A 15,159-nucleotide genomic window follows, 5' to 3' on the forward strand; every position below is an offset into this window, starting at 1 on the left:
ATTCAATGTCATTCCAGAAACTCTCTCAGAATCTTTCTCAGTCTCTACTCCAGTTGGTGACCCAGTTATAGCTTGACGGGTATACAGAAATTGCCCTGTCATAGTCTCTCATAAAGTCACCTCAGCAGATCTAGTAGAGTTAGAAATGGAGACTTTGATATCATTCTAGGCATGGATTGGTTACACTCATGTTATACCTTAGTCGATTGTAGAACTAAGATTTTTCGTTTTCAGTTTCCAAACGAACCAATCTTAGAATGGAAGTGTAGTAGACTAGCGCCTATGGGTCGATTTATTTCTTACCTTAAGGCCAGAAATATGATATCTAAGGGTTATATCTATCATCTAGTTCGGGTTAAGGATTCTAGCCTTGAAAACACATCTCTTGAGTCAGTTGTAGTAGTCTGTTAATTTTCAAAAGATCTTCCCGGGGTTCCTCCCGAAAGAGAAATCGACTTTGGAATTGATCTCCTTCCAGATACCTAGCCTATTTTTATTCCTCCTTACAGAATGGATCCAGTAGAGCTTAAGGAATTGAAAGAGCAATTGAAAGACCTTCTAGATAAGGGTTTTATCAAACCTAGTATTTCACCATGGGGTGCACCAGTATTGTTCGTAAAGAAGAAAGATAGTTCTCTCAGAATGTATTGACTATAGACAGTTGAACAAGGTCACAATCAAGAATAAGTATCCCATCCCCAAGATTGATGACTTGTTTGACCAACTTCAGGGTGCTAGTCATTTCTTAAAGATAGACCTCAAATTAGGTTATCATCAGCTCAGAGTCAGAGATAGTGACATTCCGAAAACAGCCTTCAGAACTCGGTATGGTCATTATGAATTTGTAGTTATGTTGTTTAGACTAACCAATTTTCCTGCAGCTTTTATGGATTTGATGAACAGAGTGTTCAAATAGTACTTAGACTTTACGTTATCGTCTTCATTGATGATATCCTCATTTACTCTAGGAGTGAGGAAGAAATGCAAGTCATTTGAGAGTTGTTCTGAAGACACTCAAAGATCCCAGATATTCGCTAAGTTTAGTAAATGTGAGTTTTGGTTGCAATCCGTTGCTTTCCTTGGTCACATTGTATCTAGCGAAGGGATCCGCGTAGATTCACAAAAGATAGAAGTAGTGAAACAATGGCCCAAACCTACCTCTGCTACAGATATCAGAAGTTTCTTAGGTCTAGCATGTTATTACAGAAGGTTCGTGGAAGGATTTTCATCCACAGCCTCATCATTGACTAGGTTGACTCAGAAGATGGTCAAGTTCCAATGGTCAGATGATTGTGAGAAAAGCTTCGCAGAATTGAAAACTAGATGGACTACAGCTCCTGTCTTGACTCTACCAGAGGGTTAAGATGGTTATGTGATCTATTGCGATGCATCCACAGTTAGCCTTGGTTGTGTGTTGATGCAAAGAGATAAGGTTATATCTTATGCCTCTAGAAAGCTTAAGGTGCATGAGAAGAACTATCCAACTCATGACCTCGAGCTTGCAGCAGTGGTGTTTGCACTCAAGATATGGAGACACTACTTGTATGGTGATCATGTAGATATGTTCACCGATCATAAAAGCTTTCAGTATGTGTTCACCCAGAAAGAGTTGAATCTTCGCCTGAGAAGATTGCTTGAGTTCCTTAAGGATTATGATTTGAGTGTGCATTATCATCCTGGAAAGGCGAATGTAGTGGCTGATGCTCTTAGTAGATTATCTATGGGTAGTGTAGCCCATGTTGAGGAAAAAAGAAAGGAGCTAGTGAAGTATGTTCACAGGCTTGCTCGCTTGGGAGTTCACCTTATGATCATATCAGACAGCGGTGTAACTGTTTAGAATGGGGCAGAATCGTCTTTGGTAGTGGAGGTTAAGGAAAAGCAAGAGAGTGATCCGATCTTTCTTGAACTAAAGGGTGCAGTCAACAATCAGAGAGTGGAGGTTTTCTCCCAAGGGGGAGATGATGTACTTTTCTACCAAGGTAGATTGTGTGTTCCTGATGTGGGAGAGTTGAGGTAGCATATTCTTGTAGAAGATCATACCTCCAGGTATTCTATTCATCCAGGTGCCACTAAGATGTACCGCGATCTGCGGGAAGTCTATTGGTGGAATGGCATGAAGAGGGATATAGCAGACTTTGTGAATAAGTGCCAGCAAGTCAAGGTAGAACATCAGAAACCAGGAGGTATGACTCAAGAGATCGATATTCCTACTTGGAAGGGGGATGTGATCAATATGGATTTCATCACAAGGTTACCTCGTACTCGCAGACAGCATGACTCAATTTGGGTGATAGTTTATAGGATGACTAAGTCTTCTCGCTTTTTGGCGGTCAAGACTACATATTTGGCAGAGGACTATGCCAAGCTTTACCTTACTGAAATTGTGAGGTTACAAGGGGTTCCTTTGTCTATCATCTCAAATAAAGGTCCTCAGTTTACCTCTTATTTCTGGAAGTCATTTCAAAAAGGTCTTGGTACTCAAATTAACCTTAGTACAGCATTTCATCCATAGACGGATGGGCAGGCAGAGCGTACCATTCAGACCTTAGAGGATATGTTGAGAGCTTGTGTGATTGATTACAAAGGTAGTTGGGATGATCACCTTCCTCTTATTGAGTTTGCCTACAATAATAACTACCATTCCAGCATTCAGATGGCCCTTTATGAGGCTTTATATTGGCGTAGATGTAGATCTCCTGTTGGTTGGTTTAAAGTAGGTGAAGCAGCTTTGATAGGGACAGATTCAATCCTTTATGCTATGGAGAAAATGCAACTCATTAGAGATAGACTTAAGACAGCCCAAAGTCGTCAAAAATTTTATGGAGATGTAAGAAGAAGGGAACTAGAGTTCCAAGTTGACGATTGGGTGTTTCTGAAAGTCTCACCTATGAAAGGGGTGATGAGATTTCGAAAGAAAGGGAAGCTCAGTCCTAGATATGTAGGCTCTTACAAGATCTTGAAAAGGATTGTCAAGGTGGCATATGAGTTAAAGTTGCCAACAAAATTAGCAGCAACGCATCCGGTCTTCCATATCTCACTCTTGAAGAAGTGCGTGGGTGACCAAGGCTCTATAGTTCCATTAGAGAGTGTGGCGGTGAAAGATAGTCTTTCTTATGAGGATGTACCAGTTTAGATTCTTGACCGTCAGGTTAGAAGATTGATAAACAAAGAAGTCACTTCAGTCAAGGTTTTGTGGAGGAGTCAGTCCGTAGAGGGAGCTACTTGGGAAGCAGAAGCAGCCATCAAAGAAAAGTATCCTTACCATTTTCCTTCCGATATTCCACTCCATCTTGAGGTAATAGTTCCTCTTCAGTTTTACAGTCATTCATACGTAAATTCAGTTTTAGAATCATGTTCCCTCAGTTTGTAATTTTATTTTTAGCGTAATTGCATGTACTCAGAACTCAATTCAGTCAGAACTCAGTTCTCAGTGTTTAGTAGTGGGGTTTGCATCTCTCTCCCTCTATTTCAGCTAGTTTAGTCTTTATTCGACGACGAATCTTCCCAAGGGGGAGATAATGTAACACCCCATAGCCAAAACAGACCAAAAATTAGTTCTTCAGAAAAATCTGCAGGTGCTACCAACGGTGGCATCGACGGACCGTAGCCATCCATCCAGCACAACCGTTGATGGGATAAGAAAATCCCAAAAATTTCAGCCTAGAAAAATTGATTAAGTCTTGGAAGATGGACGGACTTACGGTCCGTAGGTCAAACGACGATCCGTAGTCCGTGACCGTCGATCAAGACTCCCTTCAACCACTCTCTGACAAGAACTATAGATGACCAGCATGGTTCGTAGGTGGACCTACGGTCCGTAGGTGGAAAATTTGCAGCCAGTTAAGGGGAAATGCAATTGGGTAAACTTAAAATAATCATAACTCTTAGCACAAAATGAATTAGATCTCTCATAACCTACCCACAGATACATAATTGAATTATCTTTCCATATCCACGGACCTTGATAAAATCAGACCTCTGAGTAAAAAGTTATGCCAATTTTAGTAAAGGCCTGTCGAATAGGCCCTCACGACGGACCCAACGACGGGGCGTCGGGCCCACTCCGTTTAAATTCTCAGTTACGTTGTTTTGACCCTAAATCATCATATTTTAGTCAGTTTAAGCCTAGAAACATAATTAAAACATATCCAAGTCAAATCATTAAATTAAAACTTAGAAAATTAGAAGCAAGAGAGGATAAAAAAGTTCAAGAACCCTAGTTCAAGAACGCCACAAGCTCCCGCAGTTCCAGCCCCGAAACTTAAGTATTTTTCCGTGGATTTCATCACCAGGTATGTGGGATTTCACTAGTGGGTTCCTTTCACCCATTGGGTCCTTAGTTTCAGTTAGTTCTTGATTCTCTCATCATGATTAAACCTAGGGTTTCTAGAACTTTGTTACAACTTCATGAATTTATTAGTTATATGTTTCAAATCAGATTATCATGTTATTATTCAGTTTATTTCATGAGTTTCAGAATTCTAGCTTTGTATTTCTTTAGTTCTTGAATTACACATGCTAGGTCAGATATTTCAGACACTTCAGATATACATTCCTCAGTTATAAATGCATACTTACTAGATTAATTGTTGCATTCTCAGTTTGCATGTGGTTTTGAGCTATCCAGTATTTACAGAAACTCAGAGATAATCAGTAATTTACAAAATTCATGGGAGAAGCATAATACCGAGTTTGACTAGGGTTTAGCATACCCAATAGTCCCAGAACTACTAGCAAAGTAGGTTGTAAGTCCCCTCTGTGGGCAATCAGTTTAGTGATCACGCCAGCATGACTTTATACCTTTGGTAGGGTATATTGGGTCCTCTTGATGGGGCGTATACGTCGACTCCACATTTAGCTCATGTGGTTTTATTATCGGTTATTAGTAGCTCCAACAGTTCAGTCAGACTCTCTGCATTGACCATTTATCAGTATATTCAGTATTCAGTTTCAGCATGTTATAAATTGGTCATTGCATCCAGTTAGCTCAAAAATCAGCACATCACGTTCAGATTATTTTACTTGTTTTTGTGCTTGTTCAGTTATGTTTTATTTCAGCTTTACTCTATCCTACATGTTCAGTACCTTTCAAGTACTTACGCATACGTGCGCTACAACTTCTCGTGATGTAAGTTCAGGTTCTCAGCATCCAGATCACGCATAGATCGATTTCTCGATCTCCAGTTCAGCAGATTCAGTGGTGAGTCCTCATTCTCCGAGGACAACAGTCATGAGTTTCATTTCAGTCTTTAGTCATTTAGTTTCAGTTTTTACTTGATTTAGCTAGGGCTTGTCCCAGTATTTTAGTCTAGTTTAGAGGCTATTTTCTGACATAGTTAGATTCAGCTTAGTATTGAGTTAATATTTCTTTTGTATTAAACTCATTGTTTTCAAATATCTCAGTTATAGAATATGTGTATTCTCCATATTTTCATTTTAAGTATGATTTAGCTTTCGCAACAGTTTATTATCTTTAGTATGCTCATGATCATGCCGGAAGGGTTAGCTTGGGATCACTTGTGGTCCAAGGTCCCGTGTCCGCGTCTCGGGGGAGCTCAGGGCGTGACATATTTGTTCCAAATTAATATGTTCCTCTTTTTAGTTTTCAGAAAACAAGTTATAGACCATTGAGTTGGTTAGCAGTATTAATCCGGTATGAGTAGATTAAAAGATATGTTCATGTGAAATTCCCATTTGGATTTATAGATGTGCTTATGTACTTGAATTTTTCGATTGATGATGTGGGGTTCTTTTTATTTACCCGAAATGAGTGAAAGTAAATTGTCTTGTTTTCATTGATTTTTCTTGAATTTCTTATTTGTTCCTTTTTCGTGTTTTCATTGATTTTTCTTATATTTCTTGTTTGTTCCTTTTTTGGGTATGGGTGAATTAGAGCGGAGTGTAGAGAATTAATATGTTTGAATTTACTGGTTTGGGGCAGAGCTTAGTTGATTTAATTGATTGATGGGGTTATTTGAGATTTGTGCCCAAGTAATAAACGATGATAAGAAGACCTTTTGTGGGTTTCGGGTGGATTGATGAAAGGGTAATTTGTGTTGTGTTGGTTAGTCACACTAGCGGATTTGAAAGAAGATTTGGTGTTAAAGTGGAGAAAGGTGTAGTGTTTAAGTGGAGGAATGTGTAGTAGGCGGGCAACTAGTTTAGAGATTTATTGGTGATAAGATGAGGCGGATAAAGGAAACGTTATTCAGGTATGATATTTGTTTTTTTAGGGGGGATGGAGTGGGGAGGACAAAGAAGTTGACGTTTTGACCTTTTTAAACGATCGATTTCTTGTAGCTTCTCCTAGAAATGCTACTACTAAGTATATGGATTTAACATGTATAGTTTTACCTGTGTTGATGAACTTCTCTGCCATTTGTCTCATCCATTTGGTCTTTTGCAGGTAAAAGATCCTTGAAATGGTGACTTTTGCCAAATCGAAGAAAGCTTTGAAGCACGCTGAAGGTTAGTGGAGTTACTATCTTCATTGTTTCAGCAAATATCTTTTAGGATAGTACCATAACTCATCTATTCAGAAGCACCAAGTCCTTTAGTTATTTTCTATTAACTTCAAGTTGTTATCTATTATTCAGTAACATATCAAATGTGTTTTCTGGAACTTTCTGACGTACAAGATTACTTTTTGTTGATATCAATTCGTGGGTTAAACAAATCACTTCGATTTTGCTAGACCTAAACAGGAAACATATTTTGCAATTATCTTGCTTTGGTGATGGTGCGAGACAATCTAAGAAAGTTTTGTTTTTCAGTCTCGTTATTCGAATGATCAAATCGTCCAAAACAAAATCGTGTCTGGCATCAACATGAAGTTTATATGCCTTTTGAATTGCCTAACGAGTTTGAATAAAAAAGTATTGTATTAGATGACTTATCCTTGATCTTTTATAAAAGAGCATGTTATATCATAGATAATAAAACATCATGTATTAATTTTCAGGAACAAATATTTAATATGAATCACTTGAAGAAGCTTTTTGTTCAAACTTCCAAATTATAATGATTTTTAATATTGTATGATGTTTGTCATTAGCCATATAACGGCCCATTCACATTTAGTATTTAAAGAAAATCTTTCCAAACTCCTCCCCCAAACTCCTCCTCATCCCTACTTACTTTCACCTTTCCCTAATCTTGTTCACCAAATAAAAAACAACAGTAACCTTCATTAAGAACTGAAAAACAAGAATCAATATGATCCACTATTTTGTGTTATTTATTATTGTAATTTTAGAAAAAAATCATCATATTTTATTTTTCTATCCTTGAAATTATATAAATATATTCGGTAGTATCTTAAGATAGAGTGATTGAACATAATAGAGATTAATCGTAATTATTGATGGTAATTGATAATTTGTAGTGAAGTAATCGGTGTTGAATGATGATGATTGTTAGCGGTATATAATGTTGACTAATGATAGTAATTATTGATAGTGATTAGTAGGATATAGTAATGGGTTATGGTAATGATTGTAACTGATGAGTGATGTTAATGATGATTGATTTTTGGGATTAGCGGTAGTTGTGATTGTAGTTGGGCTAAGGATCGACGTGATTGTGGATGAAAGACAGTGATGATTGACTCGGTGGTTGTAGTTCTGGAGGTCATAGATAAATGTGACATCAACTTGTCTATGTTTATAAGTGTATAGAGAGAGAGAGGGAGATTTTAGAAAAATAATCATCAATATTGTATTATAATACTCTATTCTTGAAATTATATAAATATATCTTTGAGCACCAAAAGGCTGTCCTCCACCTACTTTTGAAGCACCCATGGCTAACCATCACTAATCCGTTATTGTCTTTGAAAAATACTTTTTCACCTAATAAAATGGTGGTCGCAATGACCTTCTTTCTCTTTTTTAAAAATAGTAATTCAAAATGGCCTAAGTGGGCCATATTATTAATCAACAAAATAAATCCAAAAGGTCCAGCCCAAAATGGGCAACCACCGTCAAAACAAGAAAACAAAAATGAAATTAAATCAATCAAGCAAAAAAAGGAATAAAACTAGGGCAAAACAAATATAGAAACTACAGGTGTTTTCTTTCCCTATTCATCTGGGAAACTGAACACCTCCTTTGACGAATTTCAGCTATTGATCTTCATTCTCCACACCGACCAAGCATAGAAAACATCAGTTACCTAGATAAACTATCATAATCAGAAAAGACGTCGACTAATTTCATCATAGGCGGCCTCAAATGTCTTACACATGTGTCGTGACATATGACCCAACAAAAACATTCCTTGCCAACCTCATTGGGAGTCGAAGACTGTGTAGCAGGTAGCATCCATCCTTTTGTGTAGATCATTAGATATGAAATTCTTAGAACATTGACGTAAAAAAATTTTAAGCAAGCTATTTACTATGTCACTTTTGATAGAATTAGATTCTGAAGATGCTGATACCACACATTTGCCCGTGAACAATCAGATTTAAAAGTTCTGCAATTTTTCAGGTAAACATACTATGTACCTTCTCAAGACCATTGAATTTGTCTGGTTCCAAAGCCTTCAATTAGTTGTATTAAAAACTAGGGATTTATTGTTTATATAAGAGAATCAAATTGAACTTCTTGTGGTAGTTGTTGCAATGAATTATAGCTTATACTAACCATTCAACAAGTAATAAAATTGGCATTTTTATTGTCTTCTCGTTGTACATGATGCATTGTACCAACGCTTTTTGTCCTCCAAATGTTTATCATGTCAACCTTCATTCTTAACTTCCAATGAGTATTCCTTTTACCCTCAACCATATTCAACAAACATAATGAATTTGTCTCAAATCGGACCGGAATAAAATTGTTCCTTATGCAATATTCAGTCACATTCCCCAAATCCACTGCTTCTGCAAATAAATTAGTGTTATCGTCAAAACCGTTTATTTGTCATAAATATCCATTAGTAACCACATTTTCTCTCATCCATAAATGCCAAAAAATGAATTAGGAGTAGCTGGATATAATGACGTAAGTTTTTTCCCCATATTCAGCCTTCCACAATTCTGGAATAGCCCGATTGACCTATATAAAAGGTCCAAACAACCCTACAGCCATAGTAAAGTTTCTACAAATACATTGTGCAACTTCACCAGTTAAAAAAATGTATGACGGACTCTTCTTGAAATTGTCGAAAATATCTACACATAGAGACTTAAGGGACTACCGATGATGCCACAATGTCATCTATTGGTAGCTTTAGATTCCACAACCACCAAATAACAAAGAAAATTTTCACACGAAGACCTTTTACCCAAACTTTCTTCCAAATCCATCTGTTATGCTTTTTTGGTCTATGAGTTCCTCTAAAATTTCCTTTAGTAAATGGCCTCCACCATGCTCTATCTTTCTCTTCCAAGCTCTCTCATATCATAAGATTCTTTGTCACATGTTCAACAATTTCATTAGGCAAATATTGATGTAGTCCTTTCTAATTTAATTTTTTTATTGTCCATGTGAAATTCACCTCTTTTATTGTTATTGTTAAACATATAATTTGTGTCAATTTTTTATATAAAGGTCCTTGTTTAGACAAGTTTTGATGCCAGGCATCAGAATCATCCTTCTTGGTTCCCACCAAATTTCTTTCTCAACTTTGTCTCTAGCTTCCAACATATGATTTCATAACCGTGAACCCCTTTTCCATTTCACCATAGCAGGGATCTTTTGTAATACTTTTCAACATAAAATTAGACCAAAGAGTACTAGTTATTCTAAACTTCCACCACAACTTTGCAAATAAGGCTTTTGTAATATCAAATAAAGAACTGAAATCTAGCCCTCCTTGTTTAGAAAAACATAATTTCAACCAAGAAACCCAGATTAGATCTACCCTCTTCCTTATTGCTTCAGAAGAATCTTGAAAAATCTTGTGCAACTCATTCAAAGCGTATTTACTATGAGCTAAATTTGATAAAATATATATAGGCATGTTTTGCAACACATTTTTAATCAAAACAACTTTGCCACCAAACGATAATAACTTATTCTTTCAATTTTGTAACTTTCCTTTTACCTTCTTTATGATTTCAATATAGAATATCTTCTTCTTTCTTGAATAAAAATTGGGCATCCTAAATATATGAATGGGAACACACATTTTTCCATTCCTATGACTAAGACCATCTACTACACAATCCAAGAAAAAGTCTTGTGAAATAAAAAGTAAGCACTTTTATTTTTGTTGATCAACCGACCTGAGATCCCCTCATATTTCCTCGACACTTCCATAACAAGATAAAGAGATCTTTATCTGCTGAAGTAAATATTATAGTGTCATCTGCAAAAGTCAGGTGATTTAGCTTCTCACTCCATCTTGGTAAGACATATCCCTTATACAAACTATTGTCAAACAAGGCATTCAGAGATTTGTATGTGTGATCGACTTGGCAGGTATCAGTATTAAAAAAATGTATTTTCTACCCTATAAACATCTTAACCAACAATGTCCCAACATGACTGAAAGAAATTGATGTCCAAGTCATCAGGTCCACTTGTACTTGATCCCTCCAATTGGAAATTATATATTTTTTTCACCACCTCCATTGTTGGTATCATTAAAAACTTCTCATTATCCCCTAATTTATCAAATTTGGTATACATTCTAATAAAGAAAAATCATATTCTTCTTCACCTAGTGTAAATTGTTTTTTATTACAATTTCTTGTCTTTTCAACCATTTGATCCTCTCTTTCAAGCGATAATCTTTATGCATTTTAAATTCTCTTGATTTGAAATATTTTCTTTTCTCATTTACTAGACTATGAAAAAATATATTATTGTTATCAACCTTTAAAAATCATGTAATTTCAGCTTTCTGTCTCCCAAACTCCACTTCATAATGAACATACTTTTTTCATTTCCGCATGAGCTTGTAAAATTGTTGGCATTTCCTCAAAGTTTTGTTCTTTAAATCTGACTACTTCTTCTCTTATTATTAGTAGTTTGAAAATATCCCCAAAAGTTCTTTTACTCCACTAATTCAATGCAACTTTGATCTTTTGCACCTTGTGCTTGAAAATTAAAAAAATTTGGACAACTACTTTTAAAATTCAGAATGCTCTATCAAAAATTCAAAAATTGAAAAGGTTTTTTTAATTGTCTGATTATTATTTGATTGATCGTTCATCTCTCTTATTCTCTTTAATAGAGTGAGCTACACTCCCAATGCCACATGGCTAAAAATAGTAAAACATAAATTTTATAGTGTTAAGAGTTAATTACATTCTATTTCTATTTGTTTTCAAATTACAAAAATCTTCAAAAATATAAAAATTTCGGATATATCACTCAACGTCCCGAATAATCGAGTGTTGGTACATCACATAAAAGTGAGATTTTTGAGAGAGTTTGAGGAAAATATAATTTTATTTGTAATTCTTTCAAATGGTAGGAAATTCTAAAGAATATGAGAGGAAATTTGTGAAAATATAGTTGAATAAGAATTTTGTAATTGAAATTAGATTTTAAATTCTTGAAAGTGATAAGAGTAAAGAAATTGAAAGGAAAATATTTATAGATAAATGGGAAGTAAAAAAACTTAAAAATTAAAAATATGAGATTAAATTTTAGAGTATTATTTTTTGCACTTAGTGGGCCCCATAACGGTCACAAACTTGATTAAGAAATTCTCTAAAAGTTTATGCCTCCAATGGATATGCCTTTAGTCTTGGACCGGTTTGATCGAGCTTCTACTGATTTGGGACAATTTTGGATCAATCTGATTGACATCCTTAGTTTAAATTATATATATGATCATCAAAAGAAAAACTGTATAACAACAAAGCGAAAATTTAAAATTACTATTTGTGTGAGAGTTGTTGAGTTCCTCTTTCAAGTATGTTTAATTTTCAGTTTCATTATTTTGTTAAGCCACCAGTTACATTGTGAAGAAATCTATGTGTGACATGTGACTTTCTATGCGTTTTCATATGAAATCATTTTTTAGTGTTTTACAAAAAAAAAATATTGTCCTTTTAAAAGATATCTTCATTTTTTTTTATACATAAGTGATCTGAAAATCATTCAAATCATAAGAAGACGAGATCTCATTTGTTTTCTTGTATGCTTCTACAAACACATTTTAAGACTTGTATATGTGTAGTTTCTACTATATCTCTGTACGAAATTTCATATAGTTCAAAATAATAAAATGCTCAAACACAAACAGACCTAAAGCAATAGAATCTATGCATATATAAGTTTTAAAATGTTTTTGTAGAAGCATACAAGGAAACAACATAGTAAGATCTCGTCTCCTTACAGTTTGAGTACCAGAAAATATACTTGTTAGATGATTTACGTGTAGAAAAATGAAAATATCTTATAAAAGGACATAAAACTTAAAAAAATTGTAAATGACTAAACAATGATTTCATATGAAAGTGCATAGTAACTTACATGTCACACATAGCTTACTACACAAATGTAATTGGTGGCCCAAAAAAGATAAAGAAATTGAAAATTAAACATACCTGAAAGAAGAACTCAAGAACTATCACACAAATCAGTAATTTTGATTTTATATCTTGTTGTTGAATATTTTGTCTTTTCATAATGTCAATCGAATCGTATCGGGTCGATCCAAAGTCGGCCCATTCAGTAAAAGCCCAGATGAAATTGGTCCAAGACTAAAGAAATAGAAAAATCTAACTACAAATTCTTTTTTACCCTTATTTTCTATTATTTCCTATCATTTCAAAAAGTTGTAAAAATTATTTTTAATGAATATTTTAGTGTCTTTAATCATATCATATTTTGTGTTATTTTTTAAAGATCAAACCCCTTAAATACTTGTAATTTGGTAGAATTGAAGAAACATTAGAAGTACAAGTAAATTATACGTTTGTATGAATACTTTTATCGGAAAAAATCAAAAAAATTGAAAAATCCAAATAAAAAACTAAGATATTATATGTTTGTATGAAAAAATATGATCACTTGTTGAGACCTTGCTTGCTCTGGATTTTTGAGTTAACTCGAGAGAAACATTGGATTTATCTTCTGAGCAGCAACTGATCATAGATTTTTGCCTCTGAAGCACAACCATAATTTTACCATCCATCTCGCCAGTCTTAACGTATGTTTGCAGCTTTGTACTTCTCTTGTTATTTGGTACCTGCATCAGGAATCATTAAGGGTATGTCTGGAAAGTCATTTGGTAATTGCATATGGTATAATTACTAGGGTAGTAATTATCCGCCTAGTAATTACATTGTCTTGTAATTACACAGACATGTTTGGTTGTCGTGTAATACACTGTAATTACACATGTCCTGTTTGAATGTCACGATGTAATTAAACATGTTCTGTTTGGATACAGAATTACAATCATAAAAATACATTAATTTTAAAAATAAAAATAAATTATTTAAATTTTATACTAGACAAATAAGAAAATTTATAAATGGTGTTAAATTAAATATTTGAGATGTATATTCTTTTTTAAATATATAAATTAATAAGCATATATTCTTTAACTAATATTACGAAAAGATATTTGATTTATATCTTTTCAAATTAATATATTTCAATCGAGTTGATCATAAAAACCAAAAGTATGAAGTTTCTACGAACATAGTGCAATGCATGTTTGATAAAACATTATTCATATATTTATATAAAAGAGAACCTTAGGCCCGCCTAAATGGCACCACAAGAAACCAAAATTCCCTTTTAAATTTATTTATTTTCAAAACTAGCCTTTCTTTTTCATGAAAAGATGTGATTTTTATGAAAAATTTTTAAATATTCTGACAAGTTGTGACTTTTATGAAAGTGATTAACTTTTTTGAAAAGTTGTGACATTTATGAAAAAGTATGACTTTTGTGAAAGGTTGCGACCTTTTTGAAGGGTTGTAACTTTTCCAAAGAGTTGTGACCTTTTCGATAAGACACAATAAATATTTGTTCACACTATCCTATGTTGTCTATAAATAGAGGAATTTCTTGTCACTATAATTTGTAGATTTTTTCCTACTATAGGGTAGTAAAACTCAAATACATTAATTGAGTTTTTATGAAGTTTTTTTCATTCTTGAAAGTTTTCATGGAGCTTAATCTTTACTATAAGTCATAGTGATTCATCGAACTATGGTAAATTTTTTTCCAATTTTGGTGACCTTTTTTTAACTCTGTCAAAGTGTCAGCAAGGATGATTGCAAATTGATCTACTATTTTGTCCTTTTCTACAGGCTTCTTCAAATAAACAAAGAAAATTAACTCAATTGCAATGCGACATTACTGCTCTTGGAGCTTTTAGTGCACAACTCATAACATTGTTGAAATGGTTGATGGTTGAATTCATTACTTTTGGTTCTTTAGTAAACAAATCTATTATTTCTGTCATTATTATTTGTATGTTTTTTTCAATTTCAAATACATTAACTATGCTTCTAATAAAGTGTTTCATTTCTCAAATTTTTCTTCCCCTATTTCATGAACCTTAATTTTTTACTATAAATCATAGTGATTCATGTATATATTGCAATTTATTTTTGCTATTGTGGTGATTTTTTTTTCCGAATTATCTTCATAATTCCTGTGAAGAAGATTGAAAATGTATCCTCTCTTTTGTCTCTTTTTACATGGTTATTTCATATACATTTGAGAAGATTGCTTGTGGGTTGTGCTATATTTGATAACACACAGCAACAAATCTTTGATAACTAATATAAAATCAATGATGAAATTTGTTAAAAGAACCAGAACGATGGCTCTCTTGCTTGCCACAATTAATATATTATTTTGATAAATTTTTCTCAGGTACAAAAATTTGGTATGTCATTGCACTATTTCTACAATATTTGTATATATACAATTAGTCCACATCTTTTATTGCAAGTTAACTAATTTGTCATACTTCTTCTTTTCTTCTATTTTCAGCATAATAAGAGATCAACTTTGTGAAACTAACAAATGTCCAAAACACACTATAGAAAAAATATTTTTAATTGACAATAAATATGTACATTCACAAAGAGTGCTACAACGTTTACTTATGTTTATTAATTTCCATTGAATTCAATGTTGTCATAAACATTAGGGACATTTATACAGAGTACCATTTGCCTCTGAAAATACAAATATAATGATAATTAAGCTATTAATTATCATTAAAGATCATTTT

The 15,159-nt window shown here is 33.7% G+C and overlaps 1 long non-coding RNA gene across 1 annotated transcript; it reads left to right on the forward strand.

Annotated features, from left to right (window-relative positions):
• The first annotated feature begins 8,047 nt into the window (after positions 1 to 8,047).
• LOC114074324 lies at positions 8,048 to 14,413 on the forward strand. The gene is made up of 3 exons (XR_003574683.1): positions 8,048 to 8,314; positions 8,415 to 8,489; positions 14,225 to 14,413. It is a non-coding gene; the product is annotated as an uncharacterized LOC114074324 (long non-coding RNA).
• Positions 14,414 to 15,159: the final 746 nt, after the last annotated feature.

Source organism: Solanum pennellii, chromosome 10 (assembly GCF_001406875.1).
Source record: "Solanum pennellii chromosome 10, SPENNV200".
Taxonomy (NCBI): Eukaryota; Viridiplantae; Streptophyta; class Magnoliopsida; order Solanales; family Solanaceae; genus Solanum; species Solanum pennellii.